The sequence below is a fragment of the Numida meleagris genome, chromosome 7 (genome assembly GCF_002078875.1).
Source record: "Numida meleagris isolate 19003 breed g44 Domestic line chromosome 7, NumMel1.0, whole genome shotgun sequence".
Classification (NCBI taxonomy): Eukaryota; Metazoa; Chordata; class Aves; order Galliformes; family Numididae; genus Numida; species Numida meleagris.
The window spans coordinates 29,796,696-29,815,793 of NC_034415.1; the positions used below are offsets into that span (position 1 = coordinate 29,796,696).

Consider the following 19,098-nt stretch of genomic DNA (forward strand, 5'->3'; position numbering starts at 1 on the left):
GGGCATCCCATTCCCTGCCCGTCCCATGCCTGTCCCACGTCCATTGCATCGGGTGCACCGTGCAGGCTGGGTCTGCTGCGTCCAGCACCGACCGCATGGGAGCCAGGGGCTGTCTGCTCAGACAGTGGTGCCTGGACACCCCGTGATCCCAGTTCTCATCGGTCTGCTACAGAGAAATGGAGTGCTGCAGCGTGCCCCTCACCGACCAGTTCAGCATGCTGCTGGTTAGCCTGACTTTTAGGTTTATTTCCCGAGTGACTAGCTCTTAAGAGCTTTCCCTGCACTAGAGTGACCGCCGTTCTTCAACTTTAGGAGCAGCACACGTTCTGCTTGGGCTGCAGTGAAAGGCTGAGCATTTTTTTGTTTATTTTGCCCTCGGAAAATGTCAGGATGTAATACGGCCTCAGTGCCCACTGCTGGCCTCAGCTGGGTGATCCTTAGTCCGTGTGAGCTGCTGGTTTCCACAGCAAACAGTGGTCTGTGTTCTTCAGCATTTTGACCAGATTTTCTTCCTGTGAAGCTAGAGTAAACAGCAATTGCTTCTGAAAACCATGTATTTGCTTGTACTTGTATTTGCATGGGAAACCCACAGCCATTCTCTCCCTGCCCACCACCAGACCATGCCAAGGAGGTCAGTGCTCGGGGAAGGCAGAGATCCAGCCCATGGGCGCTGCACTTGGGCACCAGCAGCGTGTGCAGGAGGAGCAGAAGCAGCATGCGCTGCGGGGCAGCAGCACCCACACCTGGGAAGGAAGCAGTGCGGCACTGCAACCCACAGCAGCTCGGAGCAGGCAGCAGCCTCACAACATTGCCGTGAGCCAGAAGCTGAATGGGTGCAGGCTGGAAAACCCAGACGTTCTCTTCTTTAGGTTTCATCCACCCCAAAACTAAAACAAAGTAAATAAAATACAACATTACCGCTTTCTCCACAAATATCGCAGTCATGTGCTAATGTGCTGGTGAGGATGACATGGAAGACTTACTTGTTGTTTTTACTCATCATTAAGGTTTTACCTAACACATATCACCATTTCTGTGCTATGAATTCCAATAGTATGGGAGCAGTTTACCGAACTGCAGCAGAAATGGAGAGAATGAATGGCTCGGAACAAAAAGCCTTAACAAACCACACAGATTCCAAAGCAGGCTGTGTTAGAGGTTAGTTACGCTCCTTCATTTGCTATAGCAACGGACAGTTTCGCTGCAGTGTGTACAGTGTCGCACCATTTGCAGCTGTTTTTTTCCTGTAACCTCTTGGATGGCCTGGAAGTCTGTAGGCATCTCCTAATAGACTCCTGTTACGAAAATCCCTTTGTGGGAAGTATCTAGAGATAAAAATCTTTCACGCAAGAAAAAAAAAAAAGAAAGGAATGGGCTTTCTCTGGTGCCATTGAAAAGAAATTTGGCATAAATTTCTCTGCAAGCAAGAAAACACTCTGTTCCTATTTATTTTTTTGACTAATGAAGAAGGATCTGGTATATGCATTCTGTAGTGCAAGCTTCTCAAAAAGCAAAACCATGCAAATATTTTAGCAGACATGGCAGAAAAAGCAAAGGTCATTGCGATGACTTTCATTTCCCCAGACGTGCTCTCCACAACAAGACGTGCTTATCTGGGGTTTGTGTTTTCACAAAGCTCTCACTGGGGCTCTCTGGGCCTTTTGGGGAGGCCACAAACCATGTCCCTGTGTGCCACCAGGGCCAGCCCTGCAGACAGAGGCTGGTGGCAGCAGGCAGTGCTCCCATTGGGTGGCATTGCTCTAGCACAGTGTGGGAGCCTTCCAATGCAGGCGGCCTGCAGAGGGACTGTGCTTCCCAGTACCAATGGGCGATGCTGCTGAGAAACACCAACAGCATCAGCTGCTGTAAAACAGCTGCTGGAGAGGAGAAGGCTCCGGGGAGACCTCATTGTGGTACTTGAGAGGAGCTGATAAACAGAAGGGAGAGTGACTTACACAGGCAGGTGGTGATAGGACAAGGGGAATGGCTTAAAGCTAAAAGAAGGGAGATCTAGGTTAGATGTGAGGAGGAAATTCTTCACCCAGAGGCAGTGAGGCCCTGGCACTGCTGCCCAGAGCTGTGGGTGCCCCATCCCTGAAGGTGCCCGAGGCGATGGGTGGGCCCTGGGCAGTCAGAGCTGGGGGGGGAAGGGGGCACACAGCCCACAGCAGGGTTGGGGCTGGGGGGGCCATGAGGTCCCTTCCAACACAACCATGCTGTGGTTCTATGAAATCCAGGGCGATGGCAGCATGCTCCACCCACACCACCAGCCAGTGCCTATGAAGCTCTGCTGACTCCTGTGCACCATTCAGCACTGCAGCAAGCCACTGGGATGCACAGGATGCAGAGCACAGCACTCCGGGGGACACAGAGCTCACGGGCTGCAGCTGCAGGAAGGGCAACGTGGGCACCAGCTGCACCCAGCACCATGCACTGGTATCCTGGCACAGGACCTGGCCATTAGCTTTTATGAGAATTGCCTTGTAAACGGGGGTTTGTTGAGCCACTTATTGGCAGCAATTATTTAAATGAAGGAATAAAGCTGGTAAACCTGGTTCTTCTGAAAATGCGTACTGAGTTGCAGCATTAATAGATACAAATACTGAATAGCCACTCAAATACAATTTGAAATTCCTTTTTCCCATTTTTCATTGTTCATTGGCTTGACATTCTTCTAAAACATAATTTGCAATATCGTGGAAAATCATTTTTTAACTTCCCTCCTCCTGACATCCATTCTATATAAACATATAAGGTTTAGACATGGAGACATATCATAGACTCCCAAATCAAGAGAAAGGAAGATAAAAAATGAGGTTCATAAAAACTGATTTTCAGGAGATCAAATTATCCGGCTGAATTGAAAAATATGTTTTAAAATGTGTAAGGTTGACTTGAAACAAAAGTACTCAGTATTGCCACCAAAGTAAAAATAATAGAGGGTACACTTGCTACAATTTAAATTGTGGGAAACTTCTGGAGATGACGTCTGAAAAACGAAAGCGTTGGAAGAAAAGTTCTGAGATTCTCTTGGTTTGTGAACGGCACACTTGATAGACAATCTGACAAAGCACACAGTTATTTGGGTTTAACTTTTAAAGCAGAAGAAATGCGGGTGGAAAAACTTTACCCGCCTCCATTGTGAGAGAGGCAGTGAGATACTGAACACTGCTGTCAGAAACACGTTGAAATCGCGCTGAAACGCTCCAAGCTGCACGGAGAAGATCTCCAAGAATAACTTGCATCTGGAAGGCTCCTTGCAGCAAGACACCCGGGGAGATCAGCGGCTTCCTGTGGCCTGAAACATGCTGAAGGTGATGGCAGAGGACTCCAAACTAGCGCACAAAGCAATCTGCACAGAAATGGTACAATTCTGAATAAGCCAAAATGGATATCTTTCTAGACAATATGTTCTTACTCAGTCACAAGGAAAAGGGCTTCAGGGAGGATTTACTGGTTTAATTTCAGATCTTCTGTGATTCAAGACGTCCAGCAAGGGGGTGACAATGGACATATTCACCCAGAGAAGTGCGAGTAGCCCATCCCTGGAAGTGTTTGAGGCCAGGGTGGATGGGGCCATGGGCAGCCCAAGCTGGCGCCTGATTTAGTGGCTGGCAACCCTGCCCATGGCAAGGGTTTGGAACTAGATGATCTTCAAAGTGCTTTCCAATCCGAGCCATTCTATCATTCTATGATTCTATGGTCAGCCACACAGTCACACAAGTGATGAGGTGACGGATGGCCCCATCCTCTGCTCAGACCTCAAGGGATGTCTTTATGCACCACTCACCTCGAAGCCTATGCTCCAACATGTCTGCAGTGCACATGGCAGCGCCAACATTGCACAAAACTGGAGTAGATCCAACAGAGGAAAGGCCTCAGGATGAGAAGTAAGCCCCTGCACCGGCATGCAAAAGGGAAACTATAGAGTAAATGTGCCACTTGTCCTTCCACCATCAGCTTGGCACAGAGCATTGCAAAAACAGCAGGATCCAGCCACATCGGTGCAGCTGCTGGAGAAGGGGCTGCAGGGCCTGTGCTGGAAGCAGCACAAAGAGGATCTGAACTCTTCAGTTTCACAGGCACTTAAGGAGTGTAGTGGAAATGTTAAGACATGGCTTGAACCAGTGATGGAGCACCTGGTGGGAAGGCAGGGCCAACCCAGGGGAGCTCAGCTGCATGCAGTGCACCTGAGCAACAGGAAAGGGTGGAGCCAGGATCCCCTCCTTCCCAGACCTAATTTAAGGGTTGGCAGTGGAGGTAAACATAGTTTACCTGGAGGTCTCTGCCTACATGAAGATCTTACAGGTCTTCCAAAGGTAAGCAGCTTTTTTTCCCCTTATTTCTGTGCCTACTGCTGTTGTGTCTGAGTGGATTCTCACTTGCTGTGGCTTGGGATCTTTCTGCTCTGCTGTCTTGTTGTGCTTTCCATTGTGTTACAAGGAGCTTAGAGGAAATTAAGGATGCTATAGAAATGTGTATTATAAAAGAAGTAATACAGGGTCTTTGCTCCATTATGCCCCGCAGTAATTTCATAACCCACAGCCTGGTTGTCCAGTAAGAAATGTATTTCTGAATGAATGGCAAATGAGTAAAGAGCAAAACATCTTGAATTTAGACTCACTGGGATGTGGTAGTTGAGCAGCCTGAATAATGAAGACAAATTTCTGGGCATATCAAAACATTTGTGGAAAGGAGTCAAAGAACTGAAAAATGCTCAGTGATTCCTCACACACTAGTAGCGAAGTTGAAGCTCATATTCCATCTGTAACATCTTGTTTCATTTCAGTTTCAATTACGAAACTTTATTCCTGCTATTAACTTCCACAGTCGTCATAAATCTAAGGATTTGATGTAGTAAAATTCAGTTGTGGTGGGAAATAAAAACTTCTCTACTGTTTGCTGTGTTCAATCAAGAAGCGCATGCTTCTACCCATTAAATCAATAGGAATTCTAGCAAGTATTGTACTAAGGCTACTAGAAATCGTAAAAATGCTTCTTCATATAAATAATGCAATGAGTTGGCCTTAGATGAACTCACCACTGCTGACTATTTACCACCATCTCTAAACAAACTTTTGCTGTGGCTGACTTACCCTCTCTGGGATGCTGGCCCATGCTGGAAAAGGTAGTAAGGGGCATCACCACTGTGCTGGGACTCTGTGCACTTGACATCAGTTTCTTTGTGCTCCCTTCCCTGCAAAACAGCAAATCTTGGAACTTCATGCCAGCAACAGCCAATCTGAGTGCGGGGGCTGTGTGGGTGAAGAAGACCTGAGGAGAGGTATTTACTGGGCTGCTTTCATGCTCACCTTCCTCACTAGGCTCCTGAAATCATTGTCAATATACAGCTAAATAAAACCAAAATCCTTAGATAAAAAGTGAGAAGAAATCAGAGCTCTTTCAAGTGTAGACCAGAATGAATGATAACTTTGGTTTCAGCTGTCTGCAAGAATCTTTGTGTTATGATCCATCTCTCCCTCTACTCCACCAACCAGCACCAGAACACACAGTTTGTCTTTCACATCGCCCCAGTGATGGTGCAGCACCCGCTGCCAGCTAAAGCTCTGCAAAGATAACTTTGTGCAGGACAGAAGAAATGAGCGACAGGTTGCACATCTGACTGGGGGGAGCACCAAGCTGTGGCTGAGCACCCCAGCTGCCTGGGCTTGCCATTCTGCACACTGGCCCCACTGCATTCCATTCTGCAGCTCCACAGCCTGCAGTTCCAGGCAGCAACAGCACATATGAAGAAGTGGAGAGTAGAGTCAGCTGAAGCTGGGTTCTGTTATTTATTGGATGAACTACTTGCTAAGCAAGGCAGATGGAAAACTTAGAACACTAATGAATATGCAGTTCTGCATTTTGTCAGTTTTCCCATTATGTCATCATGTGACATTAATAAGCAGTCACTTCTAATTGACTTTAAAATCCATTGCAAAGAGGCTTTGCAAAGCATGGGGAGCCGATCCCGCTGGCACTCATGTAGTGCCTGCCCCACATGGGCTAGAAATGCTGCACCAACTGCCAAGCAGACAAGAAGGGGCCATCCTATTCTGTCTGCTGAGGGCTGGAGCTGGGCTGGCATCAGTGCAGTGCTGGGTTCTGTGAAGCTCTGTTGGAGTTTCAGCATTTTCTGTGCACTGTGGGAATAGTCAAAGGCAGAGGGTTTGCAGGGTTGCACACCCTAAGCAGGAGTATGGCTGTACACCTCCATATATACCACAGGGTAGTCATTTTTAAAAACGCACCTTCCTCTCCAAAAATGCCCTCCAGCTTTCTATCCTGCACACCCAGCCCCATGTGGCCGTGAGCTCTGAGCTCAGGCTGCCCCAGCTCTGCTCCGTTCCCCATCTACCAGCAGTGCAGCACTTGGCAGGAAGGTGGCTGCAGGCCTGTACTGCCACACTGCTCCCTACCCACACTGCTCACATGAATGGATCATATTTGCTGTGAGCGTGAAATTATTTTTTATACTCGTGAAAAGAGCATGAATAGAAGGGCTCTATTTCATTTTTGTGTGGCCGTTCCCAGGACAGCACTGTGAACACTGTGGCACTTCTCCAGGGCCCAGCCCACTGAGTGCAAATGACAAAAGTGGGACATGGGGAGAGGGGAAGGAAGAGGCTGACAGCAGGAATCATCTCTAATTGGGTTTTAACAAAGTTATCAGTTTAGTGTTCAAGCCACTAAAGACACAATACTGACAACAGCTCAAATGAATTGTAAGTCTGCAACACAAACAGTCCTGAAAATTTTGTATTTACATGGCAACCAGCTTATTATATTTACATGAACATCTGCTGCAGGTTCACAAAAATCTTTAAAACAGATGGACATGAAGGAAGAACCAGTAATTAACAAAGCTATATGTTGATTAAATCAGTGTGTGGTTAATTTTAATGATTACTGATCCTTATTGGGGTCCCTAAGACTTCTCAAAATCAAAACCACTTCAGCTGATGAACCACAGCCACAGAGCGCCATGCTGCTCGCTGTCCTGATCGTGCTCCAATGGAATTAATTGGAGCAAGTAATTGTGGGCCCGTGCCAGAAAGGGCTGTTGTGAGCATCCATTGTGCTTTGAATGCAGAAACTTTCCAGAACTGATTTCTTCCACGCTAGAGCAGCTCCTACAGAGAGCCCCAACCCAGTGTCCCTTAAGATGTTTTGGCCATGAGGAGCCTTTCGTTAGCTCTGGTAAGGAAGTTCCTGTCAATAGAGTACTCCCTCTGTACATAAATACCTCAGTTTCCAAATTTAGATCATCTTTATCCCTGCCTACTTTGAAAACTTGTCTGTTTTCAAAGTCCTGCTCTCTAGGTTTGCACTGAGACTGGAGCAAACCCTATCCCTTACTGCTGAGACTGGCTGCTTCCCTGACCTCTGCTCCCAAGGCCTTGCGTGCTCCCTTGCTCAGGGCCCTGTCCTGCTTCTATCAGTTGGTGCCTTGCAGACTGCTGGCTTACCCATGCTTTCCTCCTCTGCCGTGTTTGTCATCTCATTAAAAAATGTCAGTGTTAGCTAGTGGTCTTATTTTCCACACCCACAAGATGATTGACACTAATTAGAATACATTTCCTAATTACTCATTAGACAAGTCTTGCTGTTCTGGCGTGCTAACAGGCCCAGTGGTTCTGCTCTCCCAGCCATGGCTGGGCCTGCAGGGCCTGCTCAGTCCCAGTGCCTGCAGGCCGCAGCCCCTCACGTCTCCTGTCAGAGCTCAGCACTGCCCTTCTGCTCCCCTGTGCGGAATTGTAGGCTGTGATGAGGTCTTCTGTCAGCCTCCTCTTCTCTAGGCTGAACAAACCAAGGGACCTCAGCTGCTCTTCATACATCTTCCTCTCTAGACCCTTCGCTATCTTCGTAGCCATCCATCGGGCACTGTGAAGGCTGGGGTAGTTAATGATCGCAGATAATGCCATTGTGATGATCTCTAGCAACATACAACTACTCAGCAGTACTGAGCATCCCATCAGAACGAGGGACCAGCATCAGCTCTGCAAATGGGAGCTGCCAAGCTACCCACCCGTGTGCTGTTCCCAGCACCTCTCAGTCCACAGCCAATGCTGCTGGCCCCACCACAGGCAGTGTCCAGCAGGACTAGGTGCTGCTAGACCAGAAGTTGCAAAAAAAAAACACCAAACCCTTGTGATGTTTATGATTTCAAATGAATGAAGTATTAAAAGGGAAGGCCAGAATCGTAGGGTTAATTTACATCTGAGCAACTACGGTTTTTCTATGGAAAACAAAGCAGAATGGCACTCCCACACTGCCTGGATGCTCTCCAGAGCAGCAATCTGCTTTACCCCAGCACATTTTCCGGTAGGTCTGTTCATCAAGTCACATCCACAGGACACCGCGTGAGCGTGAGCTTCCTTTAATAATTGTTGGAAGAGTGCTGAAGAGCCATATAAGCGGTTCAGGATAAAGCATAAAAGAAAATTCTCTCAAGGCAATTTCTGGCACACAATGTCTCCAGATAGCATTGTAGGGCCTTCTGCACATCCCAAAGAAGATATGTAGAATAAAATTGTCCTATTCCTGGAGCAAAAAATAAGTGCATTAAGAAGACTGATTCTCTGTTTTGCAGTGAACAAGAAGTGAAATGGGAGGGAAGGAGCCCGCAGAGCTGGGTGCTGCCTGCCCTCCCTGCCCCACGGCAGCAGTGCATGCAGACAGGTGGCAGAGCAGGCAGGGCTTTGCCTCCTGCCCTGCAGTGACACAGAGCATTACTCAAGGTCACTCCAGTAAAGATGGAAAAGAATTTAAATAACCCAAGCAACATCAGTGCTTATATTTTAGATGTTTATGTTTGATATACTTGAAAGAGAACGGCTTAAACAGATTTGCAAATCCAGCCTGGTGTTACACTAATTACTCTAAATGAATTCAGCAAAGTGTGTAAACTGCTGAGTCTGTACTACAAAAACCTTCCATAAGTACTAGGCACTGGAATCCAAAACGCTTCATCTTGTCCTCAGCAGACAGGATTATCATAGCAACTCTCAGTGTGCTCACAGGGCATCCATAAAGAAGCATTTCAATATGACATTACTGTTGGTGTAACCACATGAGGCTTGGAACCATACTATTGCCACCACTGGGAATAGTCTTGCCTTAATCTAGCCATATACTTATTGTAGAAGCATTGTTCTCTTTGCAAACGGTTTAAACTAACAGCAATTTTTCTACTTCAACAAACAGAACATGTTTCTGGGTACTACACCATAGCAATGCCCTGTAATTTTGTAAATCAAGTTTGTTTCTACAAAAGTCCGTGGGAATAAAATGGGATTTTACAGTACATCTGAAAGCATAGTTCTATCAGAAAGAAAGCACACAAAAATGGCCTGACCTCTAAGCAGACAACTCTGATTAAAAGAAAATGGAGTAAAAAACTCTGAAATGCTAAACTCAGCCATCACAGATAAGAAATATGCAATATGCTGCCACGAAGCTTCGCTCTCATTCTGCAATCACAGGGATCAACAAAACATTGCTAGGAATTATTTCAGTTAGTAGGATGATACTGCAGAGATTACATTGATTAAACCAATAAATCTGAAGTGGGGATCAAAAGCATCCGATATGGAGAAAGAAAGCTGAGTAAAGGACAGGAAGCGCTGCCAGGAGGATGTGCAGTGGTCCCAGCAGGGCTGGAAGCCGCAGGCATGGAAGGAAAGTGGTGAGCCCAGAGAAGCGGGGCCAGTGCCAGGTGGGGATGCACACGTGGGTCTGACCTAGTGTGTGTCTTTGACCGCATTTTTCTGCCATTTTCAGATAAGTGGTACAGTCATCAGGAAGAGTGAACTGAAGAAATGGCATCAGGAATATTCAGAGGTATCAAAGAGAAGCATGAAGAGATGTCTTCCCTCTACCAGGCAGCTGCTTCCCAGAAATGGCAATGCAAAAGAGCTACCACTAAGACAAAGGTCAGTAACTCCAACAGATTTCAGAGAAAAGCCTTTTTCAGCAATATACTTAAAATAGTGGAGGGAAGATGGTTATTGTAATTCATTTCATATAGTGCCTTTCCCGCTGCTCTAAGGGAGGTGATATTTAGCATATTAATGACGATCACAGGCGGTATTGTCTTGGAAAATTAGCAAACCAGCAAAAAAGCAACATACTGGTATCATCAGAGGAAACACAAACGTAGGCAGAAATATCCTTCAAAATAAACTTGTGAAACTCATTACCAATTGATGTTACTGAGACTGAAAATACAACAGAATTCAGAAAAATACAGAGATGTATATGGATGCTGAGACAAAATGCTGTTATTTCAATGGGGTGCTATGGAAGAGGATATAAACCCTTTTACCTTAGCACAGGAAGGCACTATATATATTTCCTATGGACAAAGGTTTTCATAATTATCAGTTTTGGTGTTTTTCCCATTCCTTCTGAAGCATATGAACCTGGTAAAATGTACAAGAAAGAATATAAACACAGATGGATCACTGGTCTCATCTCATATATCAGTCACTAAATTTTTAGTAATAAGATGAGGCTCAACTGGAAATAAATGAAAACTATTAAGCAAGAGAGGAAAGCACAAACTGAATAGGAAATGGAAACCCAGAAAGGTAGTAAAAGCTAGAGACCTTGGGGCTGGATTGGACAGTAAATTAGAAATGAAAATGCAATAGAATTTGGCAGCAAAAAAGGTCAATGCGATTTGGGACTGCATGTGCCAAGTCTTTCCTTCACGGAGCAGAGAGGATAGAGCCTATTACCAATTTTCAGATTTAAGCAGCTTGAGTAAGTTTCAAATCAATATCCAAACATTTGGGTGCTTAACCAAGTCAAACCTGAAAACCCTTTTGGATTCCCACTTTGGTTCTTAACATCTTTATGCTTGGTCTCTTTTCTGAGAATTCAATCTGTTGTAAAAATGAATCTTTCAAGATAAGCATCTGCAGTTGCCAAGAGACTATTGTGATAAGCTGTGGAGGATGACTAGGCGCCTTCACAAACTGGGATTTGGGAATTAGAAAAAAATTGCTTTGCTTTTAGTAGATGCATTTCAGATGCCTGAGAACACAGCCTTTAGTTCACAGAACTGCTGTTTTACTTATTTCCAACCCAAACCACAGCCATTTTACTTGAACAACCCTTTCTTCTGATGCCCATTTCCCAGGCCGCTGGATAGCACACACCAATAAATAAAGAGAAGTCTCCAAATAAGACATAAAAGAGCTCTTCCACTTCCAAAGTCCCAGCAGCAACCTTCCCATTGCCAGAGCTCCATTAACTGCCATTTCCTAATCCGTAATGGAATGAGGAGCACGACCAAAGCTGCTTTTCCTCTGAAACACAAGGTCCTTACAGACTGGGTGGAGACTACGCTTCAGAGCCATCAGCTTCCTCTGAAAGTAAGTCTTACTAATACTTAAAGCCATAAGTACTTAGATATTATGGTGCAATGAATAACAAGATTTTGTCTTTGAATGCGTAGGTGTTGCACTCCTTTTATAAGCAAAATTACATCTTTCAGCTGTTCATTATAGTTTGATGTAACCGAATCTTCCGTGTCAAGGAAGGTAAAATCACTTCAGCCTAGACATTCATTAGAAATTTTCTCTGAAGAAGGTAGAAATTTATTTGGCTTGACCTAATGATTGAACTAAGTAGATTTTCTTCAATCCGTCTGCCAAGCTAGACATATTTGTGTGCTCTACAGTTGCATTAGAAATTTCCTCGTAAGTACAAATACCTAAGGAAGCTTTGAATGACCATGCATTGTTAAGATAAATCCAGTGCTAAAACCTTGCTGGTTTTTGAGAGCTGTCTTGAGCTGGGAGGGAGGAACTTCCCCATTATTTCTCTTGAAGGCTATAGAAACACATTTTTCCAGGCATTTCACTTAAAGGCTGAGAAGCAAAGGCACTCACACAGAAAATGTAATCATCAGTAAACAGCATACTTCCCAGCAGTATGGAGAAAACATTGAAAGCAGAATTGATTCGCAAGATTATTTATAAAATTTCCAGTTAGGAGCAGTAAGTGCAGTATCCACTTCACAAGGAACACAGATGCTGAAACGCAGAACAGTGGGAAGACTCAGCTGGGCCAGAGGCGTGGGGGTGCACAGCTTCCAGCCCTGTGCCTCTCACTCCCTCTCCTCCCACACTGGTGGTGCTGGGAGTGCTGGCAGTGGTGGGAGTATGGTATCATGCCAATGCAGCGCTGCTTCGTGCCAGTGCTGCCCTGGGGTACCTGCAGGAAACTGCGCTGAGGGTGAGGGCTCTGTCCTCAGCAGAGCCATCCAACGCCCACACCCCTGCCAAACTGTTTTACTGCTGCTCCAATACAGAGCGGCATTGCTCTATGCAAACAGCAAGGACAGCAGAGTTCAGAATGAGAACTGGGTTTGCCAGCAGGCATTTAATGGGAGGGAGAACTTGGACTGCCCTAAGAATAGGAGGGATGGGCATGACTACTCCTCACGTGTGGGAAGCCTGCAGGAATGATGTGGGGCTTCCCCTGATGGCCCAGCAGGCTTTGAACGTGTCTGATTCCACAGCTGTAGTTCTTGCTTTCTTTCATCCACTTTGTAAGAAACTCACAATTATTTTTTTGCTGGTCAAACTCTTTTAATTTTGCTGTTGCTCCTTTTGACCTGAACTTCAGGTTAACTGAGACCCAAATTACATCTGTTGGATGTAGCGGGTAGCGAGTAATCTTAAAAACAGGAGATTTTTTAAAGAGAGATCAGAAAGGCTTAGTGCTAGTTTTGCTCAGTTCCTTACACTCTCGGTAATCACACCAAGAAATTACCAGCTCAAATAAATGCACTCTTTTCTGGGTTCCTGGAAGATAGCAACAAAATCGTGAGAATGTACCCAATTGTCATGCTCAGCACAATGATACATGGAAATCCATACTTGACATTAAACTGCTGGAAGAGAAAATGATGCTGAAGGGTCTCTTGCTCAGCATTGCCCCAGAGTGTTCCCCTCCATTCCGCACTGGCTGCAGACAGATAATGGGAGTGCTGGAGTGTTTTGCTGACTGTTACAAAGAGTTTCGTGTACCTTAAACTGTCCCAAATGGCAGCAGTTGCACTGTAACGTAAACAGAGCAGCCAGAAATAAGGGAACTTTGCCGTGGAGCTGTTTGCAATAAAGCACAGAGGCTCAGGGGTAGCTCCCCATTTCTCTGGGAAAACAAAGCTGTGCTTCATTTCCTGCCCGCACCTTTGATTACTGCAGAGGTTCCTGCTCCCCGCGCTGCACACTGCTGAGTCTAATTACCGGCTGTTGCAAACTTGATCTTGGGAGCCTGTCCATTAAAGATTCCGTGTAAGTCTCAGTACCAAGCATTTAGTGGAAATCACAATGAAGATGCATTACGATGAGGACAACCATCTGAAAACCAAAATGTAATTAAAAAAAAAAGAAGTTGTCATATTGCGGGGAAGGCTGACTGAAGTGCATTACAAGTCAATTTTTAAAACAACTACAATAAAATAATGCCTCGGCTGCTGTACAGATCCCAGTGAGGCAGGCAGGAAATTGAAAAGGAAGGTTTGTACCTGAACCTGTCTCAGACTCATAAAGTGCCTCATCATCCTAACGTCAAACAAATGGGAGTCTGCTGGAGCGCAGGGTGGTGTAAATTAGGAGCACTTCCATTTGCTTCAGTGTAACGATACCGATTTACACCAACAGAGAAAGCACGGCTTGGAGTTTTCCTTCTCACACTTAAATCTTCTGGCTTTTGCTAAGCTATCAAAAGGCATTTTAACAAGAAATAATTCCTACTAATTTTACCAGCTGCTTCCAGAGGCTGGAAACATAGGGACCAATTCTTATCTCGGCCGAGCCGGCATAAAATCTGAGGCACTGACTGCTCTGGTGGCAATGGCCCCGTGTGACCCCAAGCAGCTGCGGTGATCTGCTGCCAGCCCATGTCCATGTACTGGCCAAGGGAAGTGCCACCCATCTCCTTCACACCAACCGTCCAAGCAGCCCTGCCCTGCATTCTAGAAGGATGACATTTTTTCCTCAAATCTTCACACTGGGGGTCAGACAGTATGCTGCAGCCATAACCAAACCTGTGCTCTTTGGATAAATCTCCGAATAGGGCTTTTGAAATCACACATTTATAACAGAGATAACTTGATATTATTGGGTTTTTTTTTTTTTGCACTTAAAATTCAAATCTGCCAGCCATTCATTTATTCATAACCCAAATTTATGTGCTCGTTATTTCTGCCACGTAAGCCCCTGAGTCACTGCGTAGCTCTTCAGAAAGAAGCTGAACACCCCGCTCACTTGGGGGCTGCTGTCCCAGGGCCACATGGAGCAGGAGGCGGTCAGCACGGCCTCTGCCTGCATCGCTGTGCTGCTGCCTCGCTCCGCTGATGACCCAGCACACAACAGGTCTGTAACGGCTCAGCAGAGCAGGGCTCCATGGTACAGCAGCAGTGACACAGTAGAAGATGGCATCAGAAAGGCAAGGAGTGACAGTACGGAACCGGAAAACCAGAGAACAGCGAGCATGCAAATATGATCTCAGAAGAGAGATTAATTACAATTTATATTAATTAGGGGAATCACAAACCTATTTAACCCATGCTCATCGTACACAAACGCAAAGTGCCATCTATTTTGTGGTTACACACCAGGACTCCTAGTGACGCTACAGAGACACAGCACTGCCATGCTGGAGGATGCCCATCTGCTCTGGTATGGAAATCTCATTGGAACACATGCTATGGAAATACAGCATATGGCTACCTTCAGTCATAAAAAAGAGCGATGTTATAAAGCAAGGAACTCCATCTATAGCCAGTGGAACACATTCAGAGACAAATCCACCATGGTCCCAGACTCCCTCCATTCAGTCAGAGGTTTCCAGAAGAGCAAAGCCGCAGGCACGTGCAGGGACACTGCAGCAGCAGGCAGGCACCGCGCCGTGTTGCCGGCGGTCAGTGCCGAGCACTGCAGAGCACAGTGAGCCCTGCAGTGCCAAGAGCTGCCTGGGCAGTGCAGGAGGGGCACGGACCCAGCTCTGGTCAGGAGGGTTCCTGCCCCTCCCAGGGTGTTTCATCCTCACCGGCTTCACTGCCACTCAAAGGCCAAGTTACCTGTGCATCTGTTGTTCATTGGCCATGCTCTGGTGATGGAATAAGGAGTGGCACCACTTTTTTACGGTTGCATTCCATGCCAGGCTTGCTTTGCTAAATATCAACACGTGTTACTGCAGCTCTGACTGCTCCTGTTTCTCTTCTGTACTTCTGTTCTTGAACCATGCTCATCGCATCCTGGTGACCACAGTCAAGCAATTCCTGAGACACACTTTATGTATCATTTTCTCTCAAAGAGTCCCGGTGGCTTTGTAAGCTAATTAAAATAGAACTTCAAAGGCTTTTTGTAATAGATTATAGTATCTTCAGTTTCATGACATCTGTTAAAATTTACAGCTAAGGATGTCATTTTTGGTGAAAAACATGTTCTTTTACATCCAGCCCATTTATTTATGTATTTATTTAGTGACAGAACATCTAATTTTTAAGACACAAGCGAAGGCAATCATTAATCATATATTTGTCATGGAGCAACTTCCCCAGCAGTTAGCTAAAATCTATGGACAGGCTGCTTGAATGCAGCTGTTCTGAAGGCAGTCACTGAAAACATGCAAATAAAGCTGATAGTCACCTTTTTTTCTTTCTTTTTTGTTCTTTTCTTTCCTTTTCTCTCCAAAGCCTGGCAGAGTTGTGGTAGGAGAAAGCAAAGTGAGGGCAAATCAGACACCAGAGTCATCTGGAGTTGTCTTGTTTGTTCAGACAGTCTTTGCACTCTGTTATCGGAATAGCTGCAGAGAAGGTTTCATGCTTTTGTGTATTATTGCTTTTAAAGAAATATGTTCTGCCATATTCTGTGCTGCAATCACAGTTTAAAATGCTGGCACAACGATTTAAAGCACAACACGTCTGTTCATTTGATTTGCAGTTTGCCTTGATGATCATTCCGTGCCATTGAAAAGGACTCTGGACATAAAGCAGTCCACGCGAATTAGTTGTGAGCAATCTGTGTAAGAGTTGATTTCAGTATCTCAAAGCACTCGATTCCTCTGTCTCTGTGGCTGTCAGTATGTTGGAAAATGACAGAGTTTCTCTCTTGCGGAAGAGCTCAGCCCTGCTCGGCAGTCCAGCCCCGTCCCCGCGGGCACTCAGCAGCCAGGAGCGCTGCACTGACCATGCACCCGCAGCTCTGCCTTGGGCCATGGTGCACCCAGCTGCAGGGACCTCTTTGCATGCAGGCACTGCTGCTCCCAGGGCTCCTTTCCTCCTGCAGACAGCTTCAGAGGGTACGCTGTCCTGCTTGCTACCTGTGCTGAGAATCAGCACGCTTTGGTGTGGATGAAATGGCTGGCTGAGATAGGGCATGGAAGTCATTATGTGTGCCAGTGATGAATGGATTAATATCTTTGCTGAGTTCTTCTCTATGCTTTAGTGAATATGCTTGGTATTTGGCATCAGCCTAGAGGGTATGCAGCTCAGCTTAGAAAACCTATCTTGCAAAAATCAATGAAAGACAAAAGGACCAATGTCCATTACCAGGAGGGTTAGATGCAGCGCATCATCTTCAAAACAGCACAGCAACACTAGCTTATAAAGCACAGTTTTGTTTCTACAGGTTGCTGCTTTTTAATAAACAACAGAAACCAACTTCACATCTGAGCTGTACTGCAGAAATGTAGAAATTGTCCTTGACAGTCGTTAATATAAAGGAAAAAGAACTTGAATAGCCTGAAATTCTCCATTACTATGTTATTTTTCTTAAACGTTAGGTCTCCATTTTGGAGAACGTAGAACAAAACCCAGCCAACTTGCAGAGGAGCTGGGTGTGGATGTAGAACAAAAACTGCAGGACAGTTCCAAAAGATAATTCTTCTAAAATGCGTGGTCAAAAGCAGCGAGTGATTTCAGTACCCTTAGGATCTTGAGTGAATGCTCTGGGGCTGGGAGCAAATCAAACTGCAGCCGGGGCCGGCTGTTTCAGGCACCTGGCCTTTCCCACTTGACATGGAGCTCTTGGTCAGTCCAGAGGAAGAAGCTATTTCCCCACTGGGATCTGTGGCAACCCCTGCAGCGGGGCTGTAGGAGCTGCGGGGAGAGAGCAACAGCAATGTCCCCTGTGAGAGCCCAGCCATGGGGCTGAGCCAGGCAGCAACCAGCGCAGCCTGGGATGGAGCTCAGCCTTCCTCGTGCTCTGGGGCTGACGCTGCCTTCACCACAGAATGCACCCACTCTGTGTGCAGCCACAGTTGCCACTCATTTTCATACAAAGCTAAAAATACTGACCACGTTACAAGTGAATCTCAGAAAAGTAGTAAAGATTCATGCTAGTGCTGTAAGAATGCCCTATGCTTTGCGTTTTAAAAGGCTGTCTTCAACCTCTCGCGCTCTGATTTTGGAGATCTGAGCTTTTTAATTACGTAGCAGTGAGAAAATGGCAAATGCCATCTTAAAAAGAAGGTTTAAAACTGAAAATAGGTTAGATCACTGATACTCTGAGGTACAAATATAGACAGAACCAGATTGCCTGGGCTACTTACACCACCTCCGTGCATCACAGAGCTCCGCTGGCTTCAAACTAGCCAGATAACTGGCTGAAAAACACTCTGAAAGCTCAACTTCTTGTAAGCAAATTTTTGCTAAACTGGCGGAGATATTCACAGTCTCAGATACTCATTGTAGGCAAGGGATGTTTTGCATTATGACATGGGGTGATATGATACAGAACTTTCCTTGACTGTCTTTCCACACTGTGCACAATGCTTCAAATGCAAGACAGCCAAGAAGTATGCAGCTACAGCAGCTTTTTGGAATCTCTTGTATACTACTGTGAAGTGAATTGCGGTATCTTTTGAAGTGAAACCCTCTTGCAGAAATAAAGCAGGCTCCTATAGCAGAAGAATGGTGGTATTACATTGCTTCAGCGTGGCACAGTACTTACTCTTTTCTAGAAAATGGCATTTAGCAAATCTTGTATTTGCTTTATCACATTAGGGAAGGCAGAAATCAAATAACATTCACACATTTTCATAATCTGTTGCAAAATGTATATATCTATGTGATATCAGCATGGGTTGGACACAGATATTTCAGCATCTGGAAGAGAGTTGGAAATGAACACTGCTGAATGTGAAAAAAGATGGCTGTCAAGCTACAGCAATAACATAGACCTTGATTCATCTTGATCTCAAACATGTCTATATCTTCATGTAAATGAGTATCCCAGCTCTGTAATGTCTTCATTAATCATTAGCATAAGGATGACAAAACAACAAAATGTATTTTGTGTAATTCTTACAAAACTCCCTCCCACTTGGTGCCTCCATGTGGCACATTGGATACAAAGACTGGAGGTGTAGCCATGGCCATTGCTCAGCCCCTCTACCATCAGCAACCTGCTTCAGTCCGACATACGCTGTATTCACCACGTAAAGTTTAACTTAAAACATGCTGTGCCCTTCACTTTTGGCATGTAACCAGAGTAAGGAATGAAGGAACAGGGCTTCATCTGTAGGGATCTTTGCTACTTCCTCCCCCATCTGCACTAATCAGAACCAGCGACCTTCCCTGCAGGACTGCTGATAGGTGCTCCCAAAGAGCCTCTCCAGTGATCAAACATGCCGTCAGAAGAATGACAAGCTCTCAACATGACTCAGCGAGGCAACGAACCTTGCTCAGTGCTCCAAGATTGATAGAAATCACAATAGCCTCTGCAGCATCACCCAAATGTGCATTATTTCTCAATTTATCCCCAGTAGATTCACCCCAAACTCAAATTATTGGGATTGAAGGGCTTTTGTTCCATTTTGTTTTAAGATTATTCTTTTCACACCTACAGGAGATGGCCCATACATTCATACATGCGGAAATATGTCATTGAGATTTGGGACACCTTGCTAAAAAGTTGGCCCTTAAGTGCGGGTGAACCACAAAGACCGAGGTACAAGGCCTGCCAGGACACTCTCACCTTCATCTTCCTCCATCAGAAAAGTGCCTCTGAGGTGGGGGGATCATTCATGCTGGGATGCTTTGTAGAATCAAATTGCCATTTATGCAGTCTAAGG

At 45.5% G+C, this 19,098-nt stretch overlaps 2 long non-coding RNA genes across 2 annotated transcripts; one reads left to right on the forward strand and one right to left on the reverse strand.

The window, feature by feature from the left end:
- Positions 2,861-8,445, reverse strand: LOC110402964. The gene is made up of 3 exons (XR_002441424.1): positions 7,470-8,445; positions 5,097-5,197; positions 2,861-3,352 (listed from the first exon to the last, which is right to left on the reverse strand). It is a non-coding gene; the product is annotated as an uncharacterized LOC110402964 (long non-coding RNA).
- LOC110402963 lies at positions 4,269-6,775 on the forward strand. The gene is made up of 2 exons (XR_002441423.1): positions 4,269-4,319; positions 5,443-6,775. It is a non-coding gene; the product is annotated as an uncharacterized LOC110402963 (long non-coding RNA).